General features: G+C 39.1%; 1 protein-coding gene across 1 annotated transcript in view; it reads right to left on the reverse strand.

Moving 5' to 3' along the window:
- Nucleotides 1–25,846, reverse strand: part of Clstn2 (calsyntenin 2) — a 598,183-nt gene that overhangs the window by 480,067 nt on the left and 92,270 nt on the right. The window lies entirely within an intron of this gene.

Here is a 25,846-nt window from a genome sequence, read left to right on the forward strand (position 1 = left end):
CTCCTGTCCTGTGGAGATACTGACTCCTGAGTCATCCTAGAGGAGCCACTGCACTCAGAGCAGCTGAGGAGCCACTGTACTCAGAGCAGCTGACACTGAGTTGATCTACTCCTGTCCTGTGGAGATAATGACTCCTGAGTCATCCTAGAGGAGCCACTGCACTCAGAGCAGCAGAGGAGCCACTGCAATCAGAGCAGCAGACACCAAGATTAGAATCATAAGACTACAGAGACATCTGGACTCTGAGGAGCTCTGCAACAAGCAAGATAACTGGAAATACAGACTCCAGTCTTACACAGTGAGGGCAGGCAACACTAGAGTTAACCAGATGTCGAAAGGCAAGTGCAAGAACATAAGCAACAGAAACCAAAGTTTCTTGGCATCATCAGTTCCCAGTTTTCCCAATATAGCAAGCCCTGAACACCCCATCACACCTGAAAAGCAGGATTCAGAATTAAAATCACTTCTCATGATGATGATAGAGGATTATAAGAAGGAATTAAGTAACTCCCTTAAAGAAATACAGGAGAGTACAAGTAAACAGATAGAAGCCCTTAAAGAGGAATCACAGAAATCCCTTAAGGAAATGCAAGAAAACACAAAGAAGGAATTAAACAAAAACATTCAGGATCTGAAAATGGAAATAGAGACAATAAAGAAAGCTCAAAGGGAGACAACCATGGAAATAGAAAATTTAAGAAAGAGGTCAGGAGTCATAGACGCAAGCATCACCAACCGAATACAAGAGATAGAAGAGAGAATCTCAAATGCAGAAGATACAGTAGAAAATATTGACACAGTTGTCAAAGAAAATGCAAAATGCAAAATGCAAAAAACTCCTAACTCAAAACATCCAGGAAATCCAGGACACTATGAGAAGACCAAACCTAAGGATAATAGGTATAGATGAGAATGAAGAGTCCCAACTTAAAGGGACAGTAAATATCTTCAACAAAATTATTGAGGAGAACTTCCCTAACCTAAAGAACAAGATGCCCATAAACATACAAGAAGCCTACAGAATACCAAATAGAATAGACCAGAAAAGAAATACCTCCCGTCACATAATAATCAAAACATCAGATGCACAAAACAAAGAAAAAATACTAAAAGCAGTAAGGGAAAAAGGTCTAGTAACATACAAAGGCAGACCTATAAGAATTACACCAGACTTCTCACCAGAGACTATAAAAGCCAGAAGAGCCTGGACGGACATCATACAGACCCTAAGAGAACACAATTGCCAGCCCAGATTAATATACCCAGCAAAACTCTCAATCACTATAGATGGTGAAACCAAGATATTCCATGACAAAACCAAATTTGCACAATATCTTCCCACAAACCCAGCACTTCAAAGGATAATTGATGGAAAACGCCAACACAAGGAGGGAAACTATAACCTAGAAAAAGCAAGGAAGTAATCTTCCAACAACCCCAAAAGAAGATAACTATACAAACATAACTTTACCTCTAATAGCAAAAATAACAGGAAGCCACAATCATTTTTCCTTAATATCTCTTAACATCAATGGTCTCAATTCCCCAATAAAAAGACGCAGACTATCAGACTGGATACACAAACAAGACCCAGAATTTTGCTGCATACAAGAAACGCACCTCAGTGACAAAGACAGACATTACCTGAGAATAAAAGGGTGGAAAACAATTTTCCAAGCAAATGGTCCCAAGAAACAAGCTGGAGTAGCCATTCTAATATCAAATAAAATCGACTTCCATCCAAAATTAATCAAAAAAGATAAGGAAGGACACTTCATACTCATCAAAGGAAAAATCTACCAAGGTGAACTCTCAATTCTGAACATCTATGCTCCAAATGCAAGGGCACCTACATACATAAAAGAAACTTTACTAAAGCTCAAAACACACATTACACCTCATACAATAATAGTGGGGGATTTCAACACCCCACTCTCAGCAATGGACAGATCATGGAAACAGAAACTAAACAGAGACACTTTGACATTAACAGAAGTTATGAACCAAATGGACTTAACAGACATCTATAGAACATTTCATCCTAAAACAAAAGAATATACCTTTTTCTCAGCACCTCATGGTACCTTCTCCAAAATAGACCATATAATTGGTCACAAAGCAGGCCTCTACAGATACAAAAAGATTGAAATAATCCCTTGCATCTTATCAGATCACCACGGAATAAGACTGGTCTTTAATAATGACAAAACAAATGGAAAACCCACATGCACATGGAAACTGAACAACTCTCTACTCAATGATTACTTGGTCAAGGAAGAAATAAAGAAAGAAATTAAAAACTTTTTAGAATTCAATGAAAATGAGGACACATCATACCAAAACTTGTGGGACTCCATGAAGGCAGTGCTAAGAGGAAAACTCATAGCTCTAAGTGCCTACAAAAAGAAACTGGAAAGAGCACACACTAACAAGTTGACTGCACAACTAAAAGCTCTAGAACAAAAGGAAGCAAATACACCCAGGAGGAGTAGAAGGCAGGAAATAATCAAACTCAGGGCTGAAATCAACCAAATAGAAACAGAAAGAACAATACAAAATATCAATAAAACCAGGAGTTGGTTCTTTGAGAAAATCAATAAGATAGATAAACCGTTAGCCAGATTAACCAGAGGGCACAGAGACAGTATCCAAATTAATAAAATCAGAACTGAAAAGGGAGACATAACAACAGAAACTGAAGAAATTCAAAAAATCATCAGATCCTACTACAAAGGCCTATACTCAACAAAACTGGAAAACCTGGAAGAAATGGACAATTTCCTAGACAGATACCAGGTCCCAAAGTTAAACCAGGAGCAGATAAACCATCTAAATAGTCCCATAACCCCTAGGGAAATAGCAGCAGTCATTAAAAGTCTCCCCACTAAAAAAAGCCCAGGACCAGATGGTTTTAGTGCTGAATTTTATCAGACCTTCAAGGAAGACCTAATACCAATTCTCTTCAAACTATTCCACAAAATAGAAACAGAAGGAACACTACCCAATTTGTTCTATGAAGCTACAATTACACTCATACCCAAACCCCACAAAGACCCGACAAAGAAAGAGAACTTCAGACCAATCTCCCTTATGAACATCAATGCAAAAATACTCAATAAAATTCTAGCAAACCGAATCCAAGACCACATCAAAACAATCATCCATCATGATCAAGTAGGTTTTATCCCAGAAATGCAGGGATGGTTCAATATTCGGAAATCCATCAATGTAATCCACTATATAAACAAACTCAAAGAAAAAAACCACATGATCATCTCACTAGATGCTGAGAAAGCATTTGATAAAATTCAACATCCCTTCATGATAAAAGTCTTGGAAAGATCAGGAATTCAAGGCCCCTACCTAAACATAGTAAAAGCAATTTACAGCAAACCAGTAGCCAACATCAAGCTAAATGGAGAGAAACATGAAGCAATCCCACAAAGATCAGGGACTAGACAAGGCTGCCCACTCTCCCCCTACCTATTCAATATAGTACTGGAAGTCCTAGCCAGAGCAATTAGACAACGAAAAGAAGTCAAAGGGATACAAATAGGAAAGGAAGAAGTCAAAATATCACTATTTGCAGATGATATGATAGTATACTTAAGTGACCCCCAAACTTCCACCAGAGAACTCCTAAACCTGATAAACAACTTCAGCAAAGTGTCTGGTTATAAAATCAACTCAAACAAATCAGTAGCCTTCCTCTACATGAAAGATAAACAGACTGAAAAAGAAAATAGGGAAATGACACCCTTCACAATAGTTGCAAATAATATGAAATACCTTGGTGTGAATCTAACCAAGCAAGTGAAAGACCTGTACGACAAGAACTTCAAGTCCCTGAAGAAAGAAATTGAAGAAGATCTCAGAAGATGGAAAGATCTCCCATGCTCATGGATTGGCAGGATTAATATAATAAAAATGGCCATCTTTCCAAAAGCAATCTACAGATTCAATGCAATCCCCATTAAAATCCCAACTCAATTCTTCACAGAGTTAGAAAAGGAAATTCTCAAATTCATATGGAATAACAAAAAACCCAGGATAGCGAAAACTATTCTCAACAATAAAAGAACCTCTGGAGGAATCACCATTCCTGACCTCAAGCTGTACTACAGAGCAATAGTGATAAAAACTACCTGGTATTGGTACAGAGACAGGCAGGAAGATCAATGGAATAGAATTGAAGACCCAGAAATGAACCCACACTCCTATGGTCACTTGATCTTTGACAAAGGAGCTAAAACTGTCCAGTGGAAAAAGGACAGCATTTTCAACAAATGGTGCTGGTTCAACTGGAGGACAACATGTAGAAGAATGAAAATTGATCCATTCTTATCTCCTTGTACAAAGCTCAAGTCTAAGTGGATAAAGGACCTCCACATAAAACCAGATACACTGAAACTAATAGAAGAGAAGGTGGGGAAGACCCTTGAATACTTGGACACAGGGGAAAAGTTCCTGAACAGAACACCAATGGCATATGCTCTAAGATCAAGAATTGACAAATGGGACTTCATAAAATTGCAAAGTTTCTGTAAGGCAAAGGACACTGTCAATAGGACAAAACGACAACCAACAAATTGGGAAAAGATCTTTACCAATCCTACATCTGATAGAGGGCTAATATCCAATATATACAAAGAACTCAAGAAAGTAGACACCAGACAACCAAATTACCCTATTAAAAAATGGGGTATAGAGCTTAACAAAGAATTTTCAATGGAAGAAACTCGAATGGCCAAGAAGCACCTAAAGAAATGTTCAGTGTCCTTAGTCATCAGGGAAATGCAAATCAAAACAACTCTGAGAGTCCATCTCACACCAGTCAGAATGGCTAAGATTAAGAACTCAGGTGATAGTAGATGCTGGCGAGGGTGTGAAGAAAGAGGAACACTCCTCCATTGTTGGTGGGACTGCAAGATGGTGCAACCACTTTGGAAATCAGTCTGGCGGTTCCTCAGAAAATTGGACATAGCATTACCCGAGGATCCAGCTATACCACTCCTAGGCATATACCCAGAAGATGCTCGAACATATAACAAGGACATATGCTCAACTATGTTCATAGCAGCCTTGTTTATAATAGCCAGGAGCTGGAAAGAACCCAGATGTCCTTCAACTGAGGAATGGATTCAAAAAATGTGCTATATTTACACAATGGAGTATTACTCAGCTATTAAAAACAATGAATTCGAGAGGTTCCTAGGTAAATGGATGGAACTAGAAATTATCATCCTGAGCGAAGTAAGCCAATCACAAAAGAACACACATGGTATTCACTCACTGATTATTGGATATTAGCCCAGAACCTTGAAATGCCCAAGATGCAACTCACAGGCCACATGAAGCTCATAAAAAAGGAAGACCAAGTGGGGGTGATTCAGTTCTTTTTAGAAGGAGCAACAAAATACTCAAGGGAGCAAACATGGAGACAAAGTGAGGGACAGAAACTGAAGGAGGGACCATTTGAAGACCTTTCCACCTGAGTATCCACCCCATATGCAGTCAACAAAGGTAGATGCTGATGTGGAAGTCAGGAAGTACATGCCGATAAGGGCCTGATATGGATGTCTCCTCAGAGGCCTTCAAGAGTCTGACATATTCAGAGGCAGATGCTCACAACTAGCCATTGAACTGATCATGAGGTTCTCAATGGAGGAGTTAGAGTGAGGACTGAAGGAGCTGAAAGGGTTTGTGGCACCATGAGGAGAGCAACAATACCAACCAACCACAGCTCCCAGGGTCCTAACCACCAGCCTGGGAGCACTTATGGAGGGATCCAGGGCTTCAGCTGAATATGTAAGAGTAGAGGGCCCTGCTGGGCACAGGTGGAAGATGAGATCCTTGACCTCATGAAGCCTGGACGCCCCAGGGGGTGGGAATTTTGAGGGTGGGGAAGTGGGAGTGGGGGGGGTAGGTGGGGGTTACATCCACAGAGAAGAAGGAGGAGGGGTAAGGGGATGGGGGGTTCCCGGGTGGGTGGGGGATGGGGTAAGGGGATAACATATGAAATGTAAATAAAATATCCAATAAAAAAAATGCACAGATAGAATATACACAAGTTTCCATATTTCATGAAAAGACCAAAGCTTGTGGGCATGGAGAAGAAGAACTTTATGCCAAAAGAAGAAAAATATTTTCACCACAATCATCCCAGAAAACTACACAAATCTAGGAAAAGAGAAGCACATACAAATACAAGGGGCAAAGAGAACATCGAATAGTCAGGCCCAGAAAAAGTAAATCCCCATATTATAATGTAAGTGGAAAATACACAGAGCAAAGAAGTTTTGTTGAGAGTGGGGAGAGAGGAACAGTAAATCACATACTAATGCAGCTCCATCAGAATAACCGATGACCACTCAACAAAAACCTAAAAGGCCAAAAGGCACAGAATTAGTGCATTTGAAGTTCTGGAAGACCACATCTGCTAACCCAAATTACTATTCTCAGCAATACATGGGTATACCCTGTTAACTCCCAACTACTGTACCATTAATAACATTTGTCATTGTTGATGGAGAAATAAAAATAACCATGATGAAATCAGGCTAAAGAAGTTTGAGATCACTCATCTAGGTCTACAGAGGATACTGGAAGGAAATCTTTGGACTGAAGAAGATAAAAAACATATTTAAGAAGGTAGAGAAGAAAAATAAAGGATAATATAGCAGTAGATAAGCAAATGAGGGCTGTAAAAATGTAAAACACTACAAAACAACAAAGTGACAGAAATCAATATGCATCTTTCAACAATGACTTTGAAAAGTCATGATCTCAACTTCCCCAAGAAAAGGCACAGGCTAGCACACTGAATTAAAAAAAGAGAGAGAGAGAGAATCTATCTGTTTGCTAATTGCAAAAAAGACACTTCACCCTTAAAGGTAGCATATACAGTGAAAGGAAGTAGAGAGGTGTTATAAGCATACAAAACTAGGACACCAGTATCTATAACACCTGGCAGAATAGATTTCAAACCAAAGCTAGTTAGAAGAGGTAAAGAGGATCACTCATGTTTTTATGTTTATATGGAGATACTAACCCCAGAAAACTACTCCATAAGACAGTGAAATTCCTAGAGGGCTTAGGAGTAGTAGACTGAGTGTGAAACAAAGGTTGGAAGAGGAATACTGAGTGTGCAAAGGTTTGAACAAGGAGGTTGATAGGGAGAGAAGGAAGTGAAAGGCAGGAACAATCAAAACTCAAGAGTGAAAAGGCTTCAAGAGAATCTGATCCTTGATAAGTGAATCAAAATGAAATAAAACCAAATTAGTTTAAACAGAAATACTCTAGGGAGTGGGCAAAGTTGCCTTCAGAAGCCATAGGTAAACTAAATAAAAATCCTACTTCCAATGGTGAGTCACTCCCTGTGAGTTGGGGGGGGGCAACCTAAACTCCTCAAACAGTGTCAGAAATAGCCACTGTTGTTCATTGCCCACCAGAATGTGATGGTAAAATCCTGTTGCTGAAGATACAGAGAAATACACATAGAAAAATCAAGCTAAAACAATTCTGGAAGTTTCCTCCTTGTTGGCTATCTCTCACAATGCCAGATGCTCTGGGTAAGTTATTGGGGAAGTATTATCTTTAACAATATTGCTCAGATATGGACCCTATATACACCAATACCACCTGGCTAGGTCAAGCCCAGTGATGCAATAGTACGATGTCTGTTATAGGTGCTACCAACAACTTTATGATTATATTTGATGACTGTTCCACAGGAGTGACTTCAGGTCCACTACTGTAAATCAGTCAAAAGCTTATAGTTCTAGAGGTCATAAGCCCTCTTGGATAGGCTAGAGTTTTTGTTTTGTTTGTTGTTTGGTTGTTTGGTTGGTTAGTTTGGTTTGGTTTTAGTTTTTGGTTTTCTAAGCATACATGGTGTACCTCTCTTATTGCCTTCTAAATGACTGTTTATGGCTGTAGCTTAGACCTGCTGTTAGCCTTGGCTAGAGAAGTTTCATTTAACAATGGACTGCAGTGACTACAAAGACTCATACCTGATTGAAATGATGAGAATAAACAACTGTTGTGATAGCCAGAAGCTGGAAACAACCCAGAATGTCCCATGACAGAAGAATGGATACAGAAAATGTGGTTCATTTACATAATGGAATACTACTCAGCTATTAAGAACGAAAAAGAGGGGAACATGATCTGGTATTGGGTGGTGGAAAAGGACTGAAGCCCTGAAGGCCAGCGGAAAGAACAGAAACAGGCAACCTCAGGAGGTATGAGGTTGAAGGGACCCTCCAAAATGTACCAGAGACCTGGGAGCTGAGAGACCCTCAAGACTCGAAGGGAGGGACCTTAGATGAAATGCCCTACAGTGGGGAGAGAGAACGTGTAGAACCCACCTCCAGCAGAAAGACAGGGCATCAAGTGAGGGATGGGGTTGCCATCCTATAGTCAAAACTGACCCATAGTTGTTCCTGTCTGAAAGAACTTCAGGGATGGAAATGGAGAGAAGCCTGAGGAAAAGAAGGTCCAAAGACAGGCCCAAAGTGGGATCTAGCTCAAGAGAATGCCCCAAGGACTGACATTATTAATGAGGCTATGGAGTGCTCACAAAAGAGCCCTATCATGACTGCCCTACAAAAGACTCAACAATCAGCTGAAAGAGTCAGATGCAAATATTTGCTTCCAACCAATGAACAGAAGCTGCTGACTCCACTGGTTGAATTAGGGAAAAGCTGGAAGAAGCTGAGGAGGAGAGCAACAATGTAGGAGGACCAGCAGTCGCAATTAACCTGGACTCCCGCGATCTCTCAAACACTGGACCACCAACCAGGCAGCATACACCAGCTGATATGAGAGCCCCCAACAGATATACAACAGAGGACTGCTGGATCGGGGTTCAGTCAAGAAGATGCACTTAAGCCTCAAGAGACTGGAGGCACCAGGGAGTTTAGAGGTCTGGTGGAGTGGGTGGTGGATGATGGGGACATACTCTTGGAGACAGGGAGCATGGAGGACGTATGAAATGTGGAACAGTCTGAGAGTGGACTGGGTGGGGGATAAAATATGGAGTGTAAAAATAAGTAAATAAATAAATAAATAAATAACTGTTGATAGCCCTGTCACAAGTAAGACATTTACATTAACCACTCAAGGGCTAAGAGGGAGATGGAGGATGGGAGAGTGAGCATGTGGAATTATGACTTCTGGGATGCCACAGCTGTTGTAACTTTAAGCTGTTGTGGGCTTTAACAGCTATGATTACCTGCAGAAGATCTGCATGAGATCATAACAATACCACTGTATCAGGGAAGATGAAAGGGCTTCTGAGATACCAATGATTGCTGAGGTTTTACATGTAGTTAATGTTGCTGGAAGAAGGAAAGATATTTCTTCACTTGTAAAGACACTGGTAGGGTGTCGATCCTCCTGTAAGTAAGCCATCATCTATGCTTCTATGAACAGTCTTAAGGAAGATCAATAAATCACAAAAACAGACATGAAAGTTTAAGAGGGTGGTTCAGAAGAGGAAAGGGATCACCAGGAGGCAAAAGAGGACAATGGACTGAGTGAGAATTATGGAATATAATATACTCAGTTATGGAAGTATTTTAATGAGACCTGTTATTTTATAACTAATATATGCTTAAAGAAGACCCTCTCCAAAAAATGCTAATTACAAAGCTGAGAAGCATTTCTCTTAACTGTCCTCCCATTTGCCAAGTTTTGTTTTGTTGTATGTTTTGGGTGTGATAACCAGAGACACCTTTGCCCAAACCAACACCCTGAAGTACTTTCTTATGTTTAATTCTAGTCATTTAATATTAGTGGTTTTACATTTGACTCAATGGTCTGCTTTGAGTTGGCTCTTACATATGGATATCTGGTCTACCCAGCACCATTTCTTGGGAGAGACTATCTTTTTTTTTATCTAGAGTACATTTTGGCTGAGTTTATTGAAATGAGTTAGATTATATATGTATATTAATGTCTATTTTTCTTTCTATATTATTGTTCCATGTGTTGATGTTTATGTGAGTACCATGCAGTTCTGGTTAACATGGCCCTATGGTATGTTTTAGAGCCAGCTCTTGTGGACTCCAGTTTTGTTCTTTTTGCTCCAGCCTGTCTTGGATATTTAAATTTTAAAGTGTTTTGAATGTCATATAACATCTAGAAAAAGGGAACTAGGCTTATATATCAACACATAAAGCTAAGGCTCATAGATAAATGAACAAGAACGTTGTAGAGAAGAGTATACTTTGTGACAGTTATAGAAAACTTCAACTATATACAAAATAGTAATAATTGATAATGTCCATTAATGACCATGTCCATCTATAAAGATATACAAAATTAACTTAGAAAGCTAGTTCTTTTCAGGGAACATCAAAAGAGATAAGACTGATGATCAAAAGGGACATAAACATCCTGAAGGCTTTGATTCTTTTCAAAATTATTCTGAAAGGAAAAAAGTGACTTCAATGAAATAGGACAAAGTGTTAGTGATCAAACCAATGTGAATGTTTACTAAATTCTCTTGCCTTTTGCTTTACTTTGTAAGCCTCCCAACATAAAAGATAATTTAGATGATATTCAGATGTTTAAAAATCACCCACAGGCACTATGGAACCTTCCTTAACCACAAGAAAGAATCATCTATCAATGTTACAACATGCTAAGTCTTGACAACATCCTATTAAGTAGGGGAAAGCCAGCCACAAAAGTCCACTTATTATATGACTTCATTGATATAAAATATCCAAAACAGACAAATCCATGGACAGGCATGTTGTTGTGGATGAGAGATTGTGGAAAGAAGAGTTGCTAATGGGTGATGGACTCCTTTGGGTTTACAGAAGCATACTACATCAAATAAATTTAATGGTACTAGGTGGTCATGTGTATAAAGTTTCATCAGCAAACATGTTTTTAAATTATGCAGATGTTCACACAACTCTTTTGTTCTACAAACCACAATTATTCTAAAGGATAGAATTACATAGTATATGTATTTTATCTCAAAAGAGTTGATGAACATTAATTATGTATTAAATTAAATACAGACATAAAGCTGGGATGTAGAAGGAGCATGGGAGAAGGGTCATTACTTACTAGAGTTGCTCTGTTCCTTCTCCTATCAAGGCAAAAATGTGTCTCATCTATTTATCAGAAGCTATGGCAGGGGAGGTAGCAGGTATGGTGGAGATTCACTGTCTTTTCCTGGGTATTGAAAGAAGCAATGACACTGTTCACGTTAATGCAGATATGTATCAAAGATTCACAGGAATTGGTCAAACCCAAAAAGTGGGACATGTTATTTCAGGCAGAAAGAAAGTTGAGTACAAAGCTGGAAAGCAAAAAAGGAGAAGATGACAGGGATTGCAAGGTATCTGTGCAGTCTGTAAGTGCTGGAGTCAGATGAGCTGAAAAAGACAGTCAAGGACAGGATCTCCATAATAAAGCCCCTGGTGAGACCCAGCTCCTGTCTCTTCTGCACCATATACAATTTTCTATAGGGTAAAAAAAAAAAAGACAACATTTTCACAGTAGCTGTTTTCTGAAAAGTTGTTCCTAAAGCAAGACTGAATTCTCTTAATGCCCCAATTTTCTAGGTCTGGAGAGAGCCTGCCCTTCCTCTGCTGATCCCTCTGCTTTCTAAAAACTTACAGCCCATCCATGGAAACCAAATTCTCAAAAGTACAGTGGCATCAGCTATCTTAGCCATGAGCTGCCTGGACATGGTCAAGTGACCTTCATAGAGTCTTATACAGCCTCGAGGAGTGAGTCAGAACAAACTAGCTGCAAGCCAGTTAATTAAAGTCAAGATTACAGACTGTGTATCTCCAGATGATAAAAATGAAAAGCAATGGATACTCACTGCTCTCCTGATTTAGCATGATGAATGGAAGAGGTGGCACACTGTACATAGAACTCACAGACACTCTGGCGGGAGATATCTCAGATCTTTATTACCATGCCTCTCTTCTCCAGTTGGGCACCTGATTTGGAGGGTGCTTATTTCCTCCATCTATCACTGCTGTCTGCAACACGAGGATGATGTCAAAGCTCCATTTTCTATCCCCATCCTCCCGTCATTCCAGACATGACTGATTCACTGCTGGGTCTGCATAACAGCCAGATGCACATACTCTACCTTGTAGTAGTGAAAAAATACTCTTCTCACCTCCAAGAGGGCTCTTGCTCGCTCTGCATTATCAACAGCCTTTAAGCCAAGGTTTTATTCTTTTTCTTTTGCCACTGGGTTCAAACTAAGTAAGAAGTAAGGCATATTTCTAAAGAAGTGTTCCATTTTCTTTAATCTCCTCAAATTGCTTAGCTACTCGAACTTTCTATTCACCAGTAGGAAAAGCCACCAGTGCTGAACAAAATACTTGAGTCTCTGGTGGAATCAAGATGAAGTAAGTTTAGGCTGCCTGTGAGAAAATGTTAGCAGGTGAACATGTGGACCATTCATCATTGACCTTCCCTTTTTACCTCTCAGGCATAGAAACAGAATATAAGGATGATACAGAGGGAAGGAGAAATCTAATTTTGACTAGAAGTACACCTTGTAAACATAACACACACACACACACAGGGAGGAGGAGGAAGAGGGAGCAAAAAAGAGGGAGAGAAAGAGGGAGGGAGAGAGAGAGAGAGAGAGAGAGAGAGAGAGAGAGAGGGAGGGAGAGACAGAGAGAGACAGAGAGAGACAGAGCGCACTGTACCACTGGGTTATTTCTCCAATCTCAAGCTGACTATATTTTAGTCTAGGGGATGTATAGTTAGGTTTCAATACTTCCTCATTTACATATGAACACCATAAGAGTACTGAAAGAAACTTTAGTGATGTGTTCCTATAATAAATGGCAAAGACAAGTTAGAATATAGATGAAGTAGCAACATCTGTGTTAGAGATACTGCATCTGCCATATGCAAAGAATCATTATTTAAGACCCAAAGCTGAGAGTAATGCACTAGGTGTGTAATCTAAGCTAGGAGGAAGGAGAGAGGGAAGAAGGAAAGGAGGGAGAAAAGAGAGAAAGGGAGGGAGGAGGGAGGGAAGAAGGGTAAGAAGAATGGAGGGAGGGAGGGAGGGAAGAAGAAAGGGAGAAAGGGAGGGAGGGAGGGAGGAAGGAAGGAAGGAAGGAAGGAAGGAAGAAAGGAATGGGAAGGAAGGAAGGAAGGAAGGAAGGAAGGAAGGAAGGAAAGAAGGAAGGAAGGAAGGAAGGAAGGAAGGGGAAAGAAGGGGAAGGAAGGAAGGAAGGAAGGAAGGAAGGAAGGAAGGAAGGGGAAAGAAGGGGAAAGAAGGAAGAAAGGAAGGAAGGAAGGAAGGGAGGGAGGGAGGGAGGGAGGGACAGAGGAAGGAAGGAAGGAAGGAAGGAAGGAAGGAAGGAAGGAAGGAAGGAAGGAAGGATATTACAAATTAAAAATAACTGAAACAAGAGAAAGGCAATGAATAAAAACTATCAGCACCAGGTATCTAGGGATACATGGCTCAGACTCTCAGGATCACTGAAATTAATTAAAGATAAATTCATTGGTCTATATTAGTAAGTTATCCCTTAAAAATAAGTTCAGTGTTGTAAACTTTTGAATAAAATACCACTTTAATAGCACATGTGCTTTGTATAATTTAAGCTGATCCAATTTTCCTAGCTCAAACTAATGTAGAAGCCACAAAAAAAGAGAATGAAAACCACAGTCATGGTGAACTCTAGCCTCTAGTGTCTAGAAATGCATTTTCTAATAAAAGGAAAGAAAGAAGACTCCACAAAGAAATGTCTAGTTGCAGGGCTGGGTCATAAGCTGATCACAGTCAACATGGAATATCTTTCCATGGGAGAAAACAAGAGTATCAAAACAATGGTAGAATTATGTCTCAGAGAACACAGGTACCAGTCTACACAAATGCTTCTACTGATTAAAAATCAGGTGATTTGGAGATTAATAATGCTGTTGATGGAGATGCACTGAAAGAAATCCAATATTGTTAAATTCATAAATTCACAAGCAAGCATAATTAGAAACAGCCACCTTTGAGGAAGAAAGATGGAAAAAAACCTAATCCTTTGTTTGAGAACTGACAGGCATATATAGATCATGAAAGGAAGTTTATCTTAATAAAAGTCTTTCAACTAATAAATGAGAAAAATTAAAAGATGTTCCCATGAAGTAATGCATTGAACAATAATTTTCAGTGGCTACCATAGTCACGGAAATAAATGTAATTGGACATTCTATACCACCTAATGGAAATATGCCATTTTGTGTATGAGCCCACCTCACCAAAATTCATGCCAGAACCCAGCAAGAATGGAGCCATGGTCAGTCTTCAAAACCACAGAAGACACATAATCAGGTAAGACCACATACATCATTGCAACTGCATACCATGGCAAGTCCAAAGGCTACTAAACAATGAGCTACAATAGGAAATACACTTGTTGAACAGAAGTAACTTTATATTAAAATATCCCTATGATCCAGTTATAATTTATGGATTTTTCTTGGATCCTGGTTCAAAGAAACTATATAAACTTTTATGAGCTATCTTGGACAAATTGTAGAGTATCTGTTTTTCTGAGTCTAAGGCATCATGTCCTTCTAGGTCTGATGAGAGCATCATCGGTAGGTAGGTATTTAACTGAAGAGGGCTTCCTTGTCTTTTATAGATCCATTCTGACATGTTTATAGGAGCAATATGATGCTGGAAGTTGCTTCCAAACTGTTCAGTGGCAGATCTGAGAGTGACAAACAGTCAAAACTGTCAAGCCTAAATGATAGGTACCCAGGAGTTTTACAGAGTTCTGTTTCTGCTCATACATGTTTGAACATTTCCATTCTTTGAACAAAAATATTTTCCAGGCTTTAAAATAAAACTTTGAGATATTTTATTGGACATTTTATTTATTTACAATACAGATGTCATCCCCTTTCTCCATTTCCTCTCCCTAGGATCCTCTATCCCATCCCCACTCTTCCTTTATGCTTTTATACAATTTTGATTACATGCATGTATTAAAGTCAGTTCTAGGTTGAGGATATAGCAATACAATAAATGCAAATAGTCAAGGAACAAGCAATACAATAAACACAAAAAGTCAAAGAAAAAGCAACGCATTAAACCCAATTACGTGAACACTCCCGTAATCACTGTTTCTAAGGGCTTATCAGGATGACCAAAGTATCTGAGCCTACATCCCTATCCTAGTCCAAGGTCATTTTTATGTCTGAAGCCTACTTCCTTGTTCTAGCCTAAAATTTAGATTCCTGTCTGAAACTACGTCTTTGTTCTAGTCTAATATTTAGGTTCCTTCTTGAGATTACTTCTTTGTTCTAGCCTAAGATTTAGATTCCTACCTAAATTACTTCTCTGTTCTTGCCTAATGTCAGATTCCTGCCTGAAGCCCACTTCCTTGTCCTTGGCCAATGTCATATTTTGGCCTGTCTTAGGTTGTTCTAACAAGAATGCCTTATTTACCTGTCATAATTGCTAGCACCACTGCTTCTGCAATTGCTGTGACACAAGAAGACAGCTACATTTATTAATCATTTAGCAAAACATGTTACTAATGTGTTGAGTATACCAGAGGATCTAGATAGGCATTAGGAAGAATGGATTAATGTTCTTTATCCTATTCAAATTACTGGAAGGATGTTCAGAATTTAAGGGTCAGGAGCCATCTTGAGTGTCATGGCAAATACTATTGGATTCATGTTAGTTCTACAATTTACAGTGGTACTCATTATAATTAGGAAGAAGTTTAATGACATGTGTAGTGTATTTTGCATAATTCTAACACCTCTTGAGATGTTTTAACAATACATAGGAAGCTTATGAATTTCAAGAATTCTGCTCTGCTGAGCACTGATGCAGTAGATACTGCAGATAAAATTATCCATGGCCTGAGGTCAGTATTTCTATTTTGGTCAAGCTTCAAAAATGGCAAATGTAGCTTGATCATGCTAGCCCTTTTTGTCCTGGGAATACTTTTATTCCTGCCTATTGTGTTAAACCTTTTCTTCTTTAACAACATCAACATGTTGGCAGCCAAGTACATGGCTTGAACCTGAAAATGGACCCCCAGACAGAGTTATTAAATTAACAGGCTGGCAAGCCAAGGATGGGTAAGATTCTGCACAGAGTCTTACCAACCTAAGATTTTTGAGTTTTTAAAAGGTGAAAATAATAGTTAAGGATGCTACAAAGTATTCATATTGCTCATTTCCAGCAAACATGCTAGAAGACTGCAGAGACTGTACAATTCCAGTTCCATTCAGGAATATACAGTCATAGCATAACATAAAAGGAAACATAGAAGGTCTATGCTCAGAATGCAGAGTGATTATCTCAGAGCTGCAGGTACTGTTTATGATTTTCTCTTCTTCATCCTTTACTTTATTTTATACCTTCTTTGTAACCACCATCACATGTGTTTTAGCCAAATATTGTGTTTTATGTTTTCTAGCATACATTTAAGGATCAAACAAACCCTGATCATCCCAAACAGCTATAACCTTAAATGTGGTCAGAAGTTAACCACAACATACATATTAGTACCCTTCCAGTGGATGATAGATGCCTTGCCTTTTATCCGCTGCTCAAGGTCCTGTAAAAATATGCCTAGTATCCTGACTTCAGTGATCTGAACACTAGGTATTACCAGGTACTCTATAGGATGCAATTATTTGGGCTTGGATTCACTCTGCACACAACTAGGGAAAAGACTGAAATCTTTAAACAAAAATCTAAAGGTTTCCAAAATATTGAATTTTGACATATTTGGGGCCTTTTACTTCCACATTTACATGACATGATAACATTCCCAATATTCCAAATAACAACTAGAAAATACTGCAAAGCAACACCAACTTATCCTTCAGGACAAACCCTTGACAAGGCCATGGAGTTCTTCGAAGCCTAAGCTTGGCTGTCTCAGAGCTAGAATCTGCATAAATCACTCCACCAATTTTGGGGTGGGCTGTAATTGTTTTAGTTAAGGGGATGGAAACAGTTCTAAGAATGAAACTGAATGTAGGTAGAATATATGGAACTGTTGAAGCTTTGGAAGGTAAGTGTTCAATCATTCACTCACCAAAAACCATCTGATATTGAATTCCAGGCCAAGCAATGAGATGGTGGGCCAGTGACTGTGACCCTGCCTCAAAGAGGTAAAGGGTGAGTGGGAAAGAAGGTATGACTGATTACAAATGTGGATAACTCATGGGTGGAGAGAAAAGACTACCTGATGATCCCACACTGGTATTCAAAGCTAGACTTTGTAAGCGGAAATGTGTTAGTTAGAGGGGTGCTTATGTCACCCAAGAACTGAGAGTGAGAAATTCAGCAGGCAGAAAAGAGTTTTTCTGAGGTAGTACTTTCTAAAAATAACATGACAACAATGTAACTGGGCTACAGGGTAGGAAGTCAGAGCAATGTTTTAGTGGAAGGCAGAGTGTAGAAATTACAGGTCTTAAAGGTCTTTTTAAAACCTTTGGCAAGAAGTCAATGATGTGTTTTAGGGAGATGGTTGACAGAACAGTAACTACTAATATCATGGAGGACTTATACATATCACATCAACTCTAGGATTTGCATGCAGTCTCTTATCTGGTCTACATAGCCACAATATGAGCTCACAATTGTCACTATCCTAGATGGAGAGATGGAGGAAGGGCAAAGTTACTCAATATAACCAAGTTCTTCCCACTAGTAAGATTTAGAGTACAGATTTGTACTCTAATAATCTATGGTGTTCTGTTGCCTTTCTGTGGTCATGTCAGCTGCCATGTTGGAAATGGATGACAGAGATGGGATGGGATGGGATGAGATGGGATGGGATGAGATAGAAGGAAGACAATCCAGCAGGCTACCTGAGTCATCAGCTTCCCAATGCCCACTGTGCCTTACACAATCATTACACCATGAAGAGAAAAGACATTCCAAGCTACTGGTCAGGATAAGATAGTTAGTGTTTTCTTTGGCAAAGTGATGTGGGAATCTGCAAGTCTTCTTCTAGTCTTGGGACTAGTTAAAATCCTTAAAGCTGCATAGATTCAGTTAGAATTCCCTAGCTGATTAGGCTACTGAGAGGGCAACCTACCCAGTCAGACTTTAAAATTCCAAAAGGAAGACATTACATTGGAAAAGCTCTACTATGCACTGTTAGGCAGGAAATGACATTCTTAGAATGCCAGTCATCCTTAAGCCAGCTAAAGGGAGACTTCCAGAAAGTTTTATACTGGTTAGTATAGTGTCTTGTGGCTAAAACAGTCATAAGGAAGCCAGAGCTGTCATGAATGAATTGCCAAAGCTCAAGGAAGATTTTGGATGCGAATGTACTTCTCACCCGGATGAGATAACAATTCTAAGTTTTATTATGTGTCAGCTAGTCACCCTGACCCAAATTTTGTAAGTAATGTATATTTTTTCTACACCATGAGGTAGGTTTTATGATCTCTATGAGTGAGAAATGCATTTGGATCTAGGGCCTCTTGGCTCTATTTCTACCTCACACTATGGAAGGAGGTGGTCACAGGATAAGGGTTAATCAAAATATAAAACACAAACAGACATCTCTCTGCTTTCCCTAGTTCCTGACTTTACTTGATGTTAGAGGCTGAAATTCCAGTTGCAGAAGATACTGTGACAGAGAAGAAGGCAGGACAGGTTCCCTTTGCCTGTGCCCTGCTCTGAAGTAGTTAAAGAATGTCCATATGGAATGATTATGGCAGAATGAGATCAGTTCCAAGGAAATAACCCAAGGAAAAGACTCTGATTTCAAACTGTGATTCCATTTTAGCCTTCAAAATTCCTATAGCTGGTGGGATTCCTACTGTCTCTTTCAATGGTAGTAGGATGATTCCTTGTTCTATGTTAATAACTGGAATATGAGAAGTCCCATGAGATGCCGCACCATAGCACAGTTGAGCACACAGTCTACTAAAAGCGTGTTTTTTTCCTTTCCACAATCCACGTGACCTCAATCTGAGTATTCATTCAGTTGTCTCAGATTATGACCGAGAGAATTAATGTTAATTTCTATTCACTGAAGAGATATAGGTAAAACAAATAGAGAATTGATTGGGGATTGCCAGTTTTATCTCCACATACTAGCATTGAGCTTTCTATCAGAGCCTAGAAATGTTTCTAATATAGAGTCACACATATCAGACTACATTTACAAAATAAAAATTTGTTCAACAGTAATGGAAAATGTTTGTAATTAAGGTAATAAAACTTGCTCCTTTCAAACTATTAAATGAAAAATTTTCTTCATAGAATTTGATAAAGCTAATTATTTCAATCTCTCCCTGTTTATAAATAATAAAGCTCAATAGATTCATAAAGAATAAACTGTAATCCTTATCCTCTTAAAAATACAAGAGTAACAACATTACAGTATTAGTTAGGGTTCTTTATAAAAACAAAACTGATAGAATATATACATGAATATATATGTATACACATATATAAGTACACATGCATAAATATATATCGATAGATAGATAGATAGATAGATAGATAGATAGATAGATAGATAGATAGATAGATGGTATTTATTAAAATGGTTTACAGGCTATAGTCCTGCTAATCCAACAATGGCTGTCTATCAACAGAAAGTCCAAGAACCCAGTAGTCGTTAAATCCACAAGGTTGAACATCTCAGTTGTTCTTCAGTATATACTGAATCCCAAAGAAGTAAGCTCTAATGCCAACAAAGAAGTGAACTTTCCAGTGACAGCAAGAACAAGCAGGCAAAGAGCAAAAGCTTCCACTTCCATGTCGTTTATATAGCTTGACATCAGAACCTGTGGCCCAGATTAAAGGTGGATCTTCCCATCTCAAAATATACAGATTAAAGGTGAGTTTTCCCACTGCAAATGATTCAATTAAGAAACAAAACATCCCTAAAGAGAAACTTAAAAGCATTTCCAATAAAAGAAGAGAAGGCTGCCCACTCTCCCAATATCTCTTCAATAAAGTACTTGAAATTCTAGCTAGAACAATAAGACAATTAAAGGAGATCAACAGGAAATTAGAAAGGAAGGATTGAAAATATTGCTATCTGCAGATGATATGATAGTATATATTAGTGACCCCCAAAAATTCTACCAGAGAACTCATACAGCTGATAACTTCAGCCAAGTGGCTGGATACAAAATTAACTCAAAGAAATTAGTAGCCCTCCTCTAGACAAGTTATAAACGGGTTAAGAAAGAAGTTAGGGAAATAGTACCCTTCACAATAGCCACAAATATCATAAAATGCCTTGGTGCAACTCTTAACTAAACAATTGTAAGACCTGTATGACAAGAACTTCAAGTCTCTGAAGGAAGAAATTGAAGAAGGTGTCAGAAGATGCACTCCTTGCTCATGAAGCAGTAGGATTAACAGTGAAAATGGCCATCTTACCAAAAGCAATCTACCATCAAAATCAATGCAATCTCCATCTAAATTCTAACATACTTATTCACAGACCTTAAAAAAGGAATTCTCAATTTCATATGGAAAAGCAAGAAATCCAGATAGCTAAAACTTTCCTGAACAATAAAAACTTCTGGATGCATCCCTGACTTCAAGCTGTAACAGTAATAAAAACTATATGGTATTAGTATAGAAACAGACCAGGTGGATCAATGAAATCTAATCAAAGACCCAGTAATAAAACCTCATACCTATAGATACTTGGTTTTTAACAAAGAAGCCAAAACCACACAATGGAAAACAGAGAGCATCTTCAACAAACGGTGTTGGTCTAACTGGATATCTGCACTTAGAAGAATGCAAATAGATCCATATTTATCACCCTGCACAAAACTCAACTCGAAATGGATCAAAAACCTAAACATAAAACCAGATACACTAAATCTAATAGAAAGTAGGGAATAATCTTGAACTCATAAGAACAGAATACAACTTCCTGAACACTCCTGAACTTCCTTTTGGCTCTGGCAAAAAGGTCAAGAATTAATAAATGGGGCCTCATGAGACTGAAAAGCTTCTGTAAGTCAAAAAAACAACATCATCAGGACAAAACAACAGTCTAAAGATTGGGAAAAGATTTTTCACTAACCCTACATCTGACAAAGGGTAATATCTAAAATATATAAAGAACTCAAGAAGTTAGAAACCAACAATCCAAATAACCCAGTTAAAAATGGGGTAGAAAGCTAAACACTGAATTCTCAATTCAATGCAAATGGCTGAGAAGCAACTAAAGAAATGTTCGGCATCTTTAGTCATCAGTGAAAAGCAAATCAAAATGACTCTGAGATCCCACCTTACACCCATCAGAATGGCTAAGATCAAAAATACAAAGGATGGCACATACTGGCAAAGTTATGGAGCAAGGGGGAACACTCATCTGTTCCTTGTGGGAATGCAAACCACTCTGGAAATCAATTTGGTGGTTTCTCAGAAGATGAAATAGTTCTACCTCAAGACCTAGCTATACTATTCATAAATGATGTTCTACCATCCTACAAGGACACTTGCTCAACTATATTCATACCAGCTTTATACATAATAGACAGAAATTGGAAACAACCTAGATGTCTCTCAACTGAAGAATGTATACTGAAAATGTAGACTATCTACACAATGGAAAACTACTCGGACATTAAAAACAAGGGTATCATGAATTTTGCAGGCAAATGGATGAAACTAGTAAATATCACCCTGAGTGAGGTAATCACACCCCAAAGGCCATGCATGGTTTGTACTCATTTATTAAGTGGACATTAGCCATAAAGTAAAGGATAACCTTGCTACAATTCACATAACGAGGAGGGAACAAGGGAGGATTGTTGAATCTTTCTCATAAGGGGAAACAAAATAGATAATTGCACAAGATGCAACTCACAGGCCACATGAAGCTCATGAAGAAGGAAGACCAAGTGGGGGTGATTCGGTCTTTCTTAGAAGGAGCAACAAAATACTCAAGGGAGCAAATATGGAGACAAAGTGAGGGACAGAAACTGAAGGAGGGGCCATTTGAAGACCTTTCCACATGAGTATCCATCCCATGTGCAGTCACCAAAGGTAGATGCTGATGTGGAAGTCAGGAAGTACATGCTGATAAGAGCCTGATATGGATGTCTCCTCAGAGGCCTTCAAGAGTCTGACATATTCAGAGGCAGATGCTCACAACTAGCCATTGAAGTGATCATGGGGTTCTCAATGGAGGAGTTAGAGTGAGGACTGAAGAAGCTGAAAGGGTTTGTGGCACCATGAGGAGAGCAACAATACCAACCAACCACAGCTCCCAGGGTCTAAACTACCAGCCTGGGAGCACTTAGGGAGGGATCCAGGGCTTCATCTGAATATGTAAGAGTGGAGGGCCCTGCTGGGCATAGGTGGAAGATGAGATCCTTGACCTTATGAAGCCTGGACGCCCCAGGGGGTAGGAATTTTGAGGGTGGGAAAGTGGGAGTTGGGGGGTAGGTAGGGGTTACATCCACAGAGAAGAAGGAGGAGGGGTAAGGGGATAGGGGGTTCCCGGGTGGGTGGGGGATGGGGTAAGGGGACAACATATGAAATGTAAATAAAATATCCAATAAAAAAAGTTAATTAATAAATAAATTTAAAAAGAAAATTCATTGGTGTATGCTAGAAACAGTCAAGTTGACAATCAAGAATAGTCATCATAGTCTCCCTTGAAAAACTAGTTTTTCTCTGTCTCACTTGCATATATACAAAGATCATTTTGCATATATATATAACAATTTCAGCTATTTCCCAGCTCTACTGAGAGCCTGGAAATCCTAAAGGATACCTTCCTTTCTTCTTTTTCCAGTCTATCAATTTGCATTTTAAACTGATGGCTGCCTGGTTCAAAAGTAGTACTAGTTCTAAGAGAATGTATTGATAGCAAAATTTATGTTTATTTCTATTTTCAAGAATAATTATCAGTATTTTTGCAATTGTATTTAAAATATGTTAATATGCAGTTTGAGGAATGGTTTACCTCTTTTGGAGCTGTTGGCCAGTAAGGTCCAATACACCCCCCAAGTATTATAGTCTATTTTCAGTGTTGTTGGTTACCCTTGGACCTTGATGATAAGACCCTATTCCTGAAGATAATACATACTTGAGTCATAGAACATGTATCAAGCTGATGCCAGTCTGAAATTTCATCTCCATAAGCTACTAAAATGTGCTGTGCACACTATACCAGAGGAGTAAAATAGCCATCAATCTTATCCGCCTATGAACTCTACAAGCTATAATAACTGCTGATCTGGTAGGACACACCCACTGGTACAGTGGCATGAACAGCATGGGAATAACCAACCACTTTCTAAATGGATTTAGGACCCTCTCTACAAGAAGAAACTTGTATAACTTAGCATCACTGTTAGAGTCCTAACCTTGTGGCTAGACAGTTAACAGACAGTATAGAAGAACTTAAGTACTTTTATTCTGCTAAATGCATATGGTAATAACCAGCTCCTAAGGACTTATTATAGCTATAGATTAGTATTTCCTTCAATACCTATCAGAGAAGCTTGTTGTTACAGTAGATGGTGAATAACAGAAACACACAATTAGTCTAGATGAAGAGAATATGAGACTCCAGTTTATTCAACCCTAAATCTACATGATATCTTCTCTTCCAAAGTCTTGGACAAGGCAGGGAGGTTTTAAGAATCAGAGACAGTAGATGACCACAATGAAACAGAATAAAGTTTTACAGGCACAGAAGAGGAGGTGCACCTATCAATTCACAATGGTTTTGATACTGTAGTGGTTTGAATATGCTTGACTCAAGGAGTGACCCCATTTGGAGGTGTGGCCTTGTTGGAGAAAGTGTGTCACTGTGGGCATAGGCTTTAAGACCTCTGTCCTACCTGCCTGAGAGCCAGTCTTCACCTAGCAACCTTCAGATGAAGATAGAGTTCTTAACTCCTCCTGCACCCAGTCTGCCTGGACACTGCCATACTACTGCCTTGATTTTAATGGACTCCTCTGAACCTATAAGCCAGCCCCAATTAAATGTTGTCCTTATAAGAGTTGCCTTGGTCGTGGTGTCTGTTCATAGCAGTAAAATCCTAACTAAGACAGATACCATGTACAAGACCCATGGGAGCTGAAGACTGAAAAATTCCAAGCATAGAGAAAGGATTTGGGCATAAAGTCCCATCTCTAGCAGAGGAGCTACTGGCAAATGATTGGAAATCAGAGACGGGGGAGGGAAGGAGAGGGGAGGGAGGGAAGGAGGGAGGGAGAAGAGGAAGGAGGGAGGGAGAGAGGGAAGGAGGGAGGGAGGGAGGGAGGAAGAGAGGAGAGAGAGAGAAAGGGGCATTTCTGTGATCCCTGGTTAGGGTGACCACTCCAGTGGATACCCATACACCTTAGACTATATATATGGGCAGTACAAATTGTACTAAATGTTTCTTTGAAAGAGAACACAGAGCTGGATGGGTAGGAAAGGGGAGATTGATCTTCAAGGAGTTTGGGGTGACTATGAGAAAAATAATTCATAAAATTCTCAAAGAATTTCAAAATGTGCTTATGACCTCTAGAGGGAAGATTTACTAAACACCATTGAGATGAGTGGAAATAAAATACCATCAAATGTGAGCTAGAGCAGAAAAGGAGGGTACCAACTCTTCCTCCTCTCCCTCCTCCTCCTCCTCCTCCTCCTGCTCCTCCTGCTCCTCCTGCTCCTTCTCCTCCTCTTTTTCCTTCTCCTTCTTCTTCTTTTGGGAGGGCAGGTTTACTAGAGTATTTTTTATTTGATATTTTATTTATTTACATTTCAGATGTCATCCCCTTTCCCCACTTCCCCTCCCTAAACCCCCCATCCCATCCCCCCTCCTCCTTTTTCCTTTTATATCATTTTAATTACATGCAATATTAAAGTCAGTTCTAGGTTCAGTAACTAGCAATACAATAGATGCAAATAGTCAAAAACACAAGCAAGACAATAAACACAAATAATCAAAGAACAAGCAAGGCAATAAACAAAGTTCCACGAATACTCCCTTGATCACTGTTTCTAAGGGCTTATAAGCATAAACAAACTATCTGCACCTACTTCCCTGTCATAGCCCAAAGTCATTTTCATGTCTGAAGCCTACTCCTTGTTAATGAATTCTGCTCTGCTGAGCATTGGTTCGGAAGATACTGCTAATAAAATTACTCATGTCCTGAGGTCAGTATTTCTATTTTGGTCACGCTTCAAGAATGGTATATATAGCTTGATCATGCTAGCCCTTTTTGTCCTGGGAATAGTTTATTCCTGCCCATAATGTTGAAGCTTGTCTTTAACAACATCACCATATTGGCACCCAAACTACACGACTTGAAACTGAAAATGGACCCCCAGACAGAGTTATTAAATTAACAGCTTGACAAGCCAAGAGTGGTAAGATTCTGCACAGAGCCTTACCCACCTAAGACAGAAGTGCATTGCTTTTGATAATGCATATGCCACGAAGGGTAAGGAAGGCATTCTTGTCAGAACAACCTAAGACAGGCTCAGTCTTGTTTATGAAATAAAAAAGGTGGGGAGGAGATCTTTTGGGGCTGCTTGGCAAGAATATGACATGGGCCAAGAACAAGGAAATGGGCTGCTTGGCAAGAATATGACATTGGTCAAGGACAAGGAAGTGGACTTAAGGCAGAAATCTAAATCTTAGGCTACAACAAAGAAGTCATTTCAGGCAAGAATCTAAATCTTTGGCTTGAACAAAGAAGTAATTTCATGCGGGAATCTAAATATTAGGCCAGAACAAAGAAGTAATTTCAGAAAGAGGGTACCTTCTAGCCTGAGGTGAGTTCCTGACATTTATAATCATTTATGGATTATTGTGACTCTCTTGTCTTTAGGGATGTAGAAGCTACTTTTTTCCTGATCCTCTG

Source organism: Grammomys surdaster, unplaced genomic scaffold (assembly GCF_004785775.1).
Source record: "Grammomys surdaster isolate TR1022 unplaced genomic scaffold, NIH_TR_1.0 126248, whole genome shotgun sequence".
Classification (NCBI taxonomy): Eukaryota; Metazoa; Chordata; class Mammalia; order Rodentia; family Muridae; genus Grammomys; species Grammomys surdaster.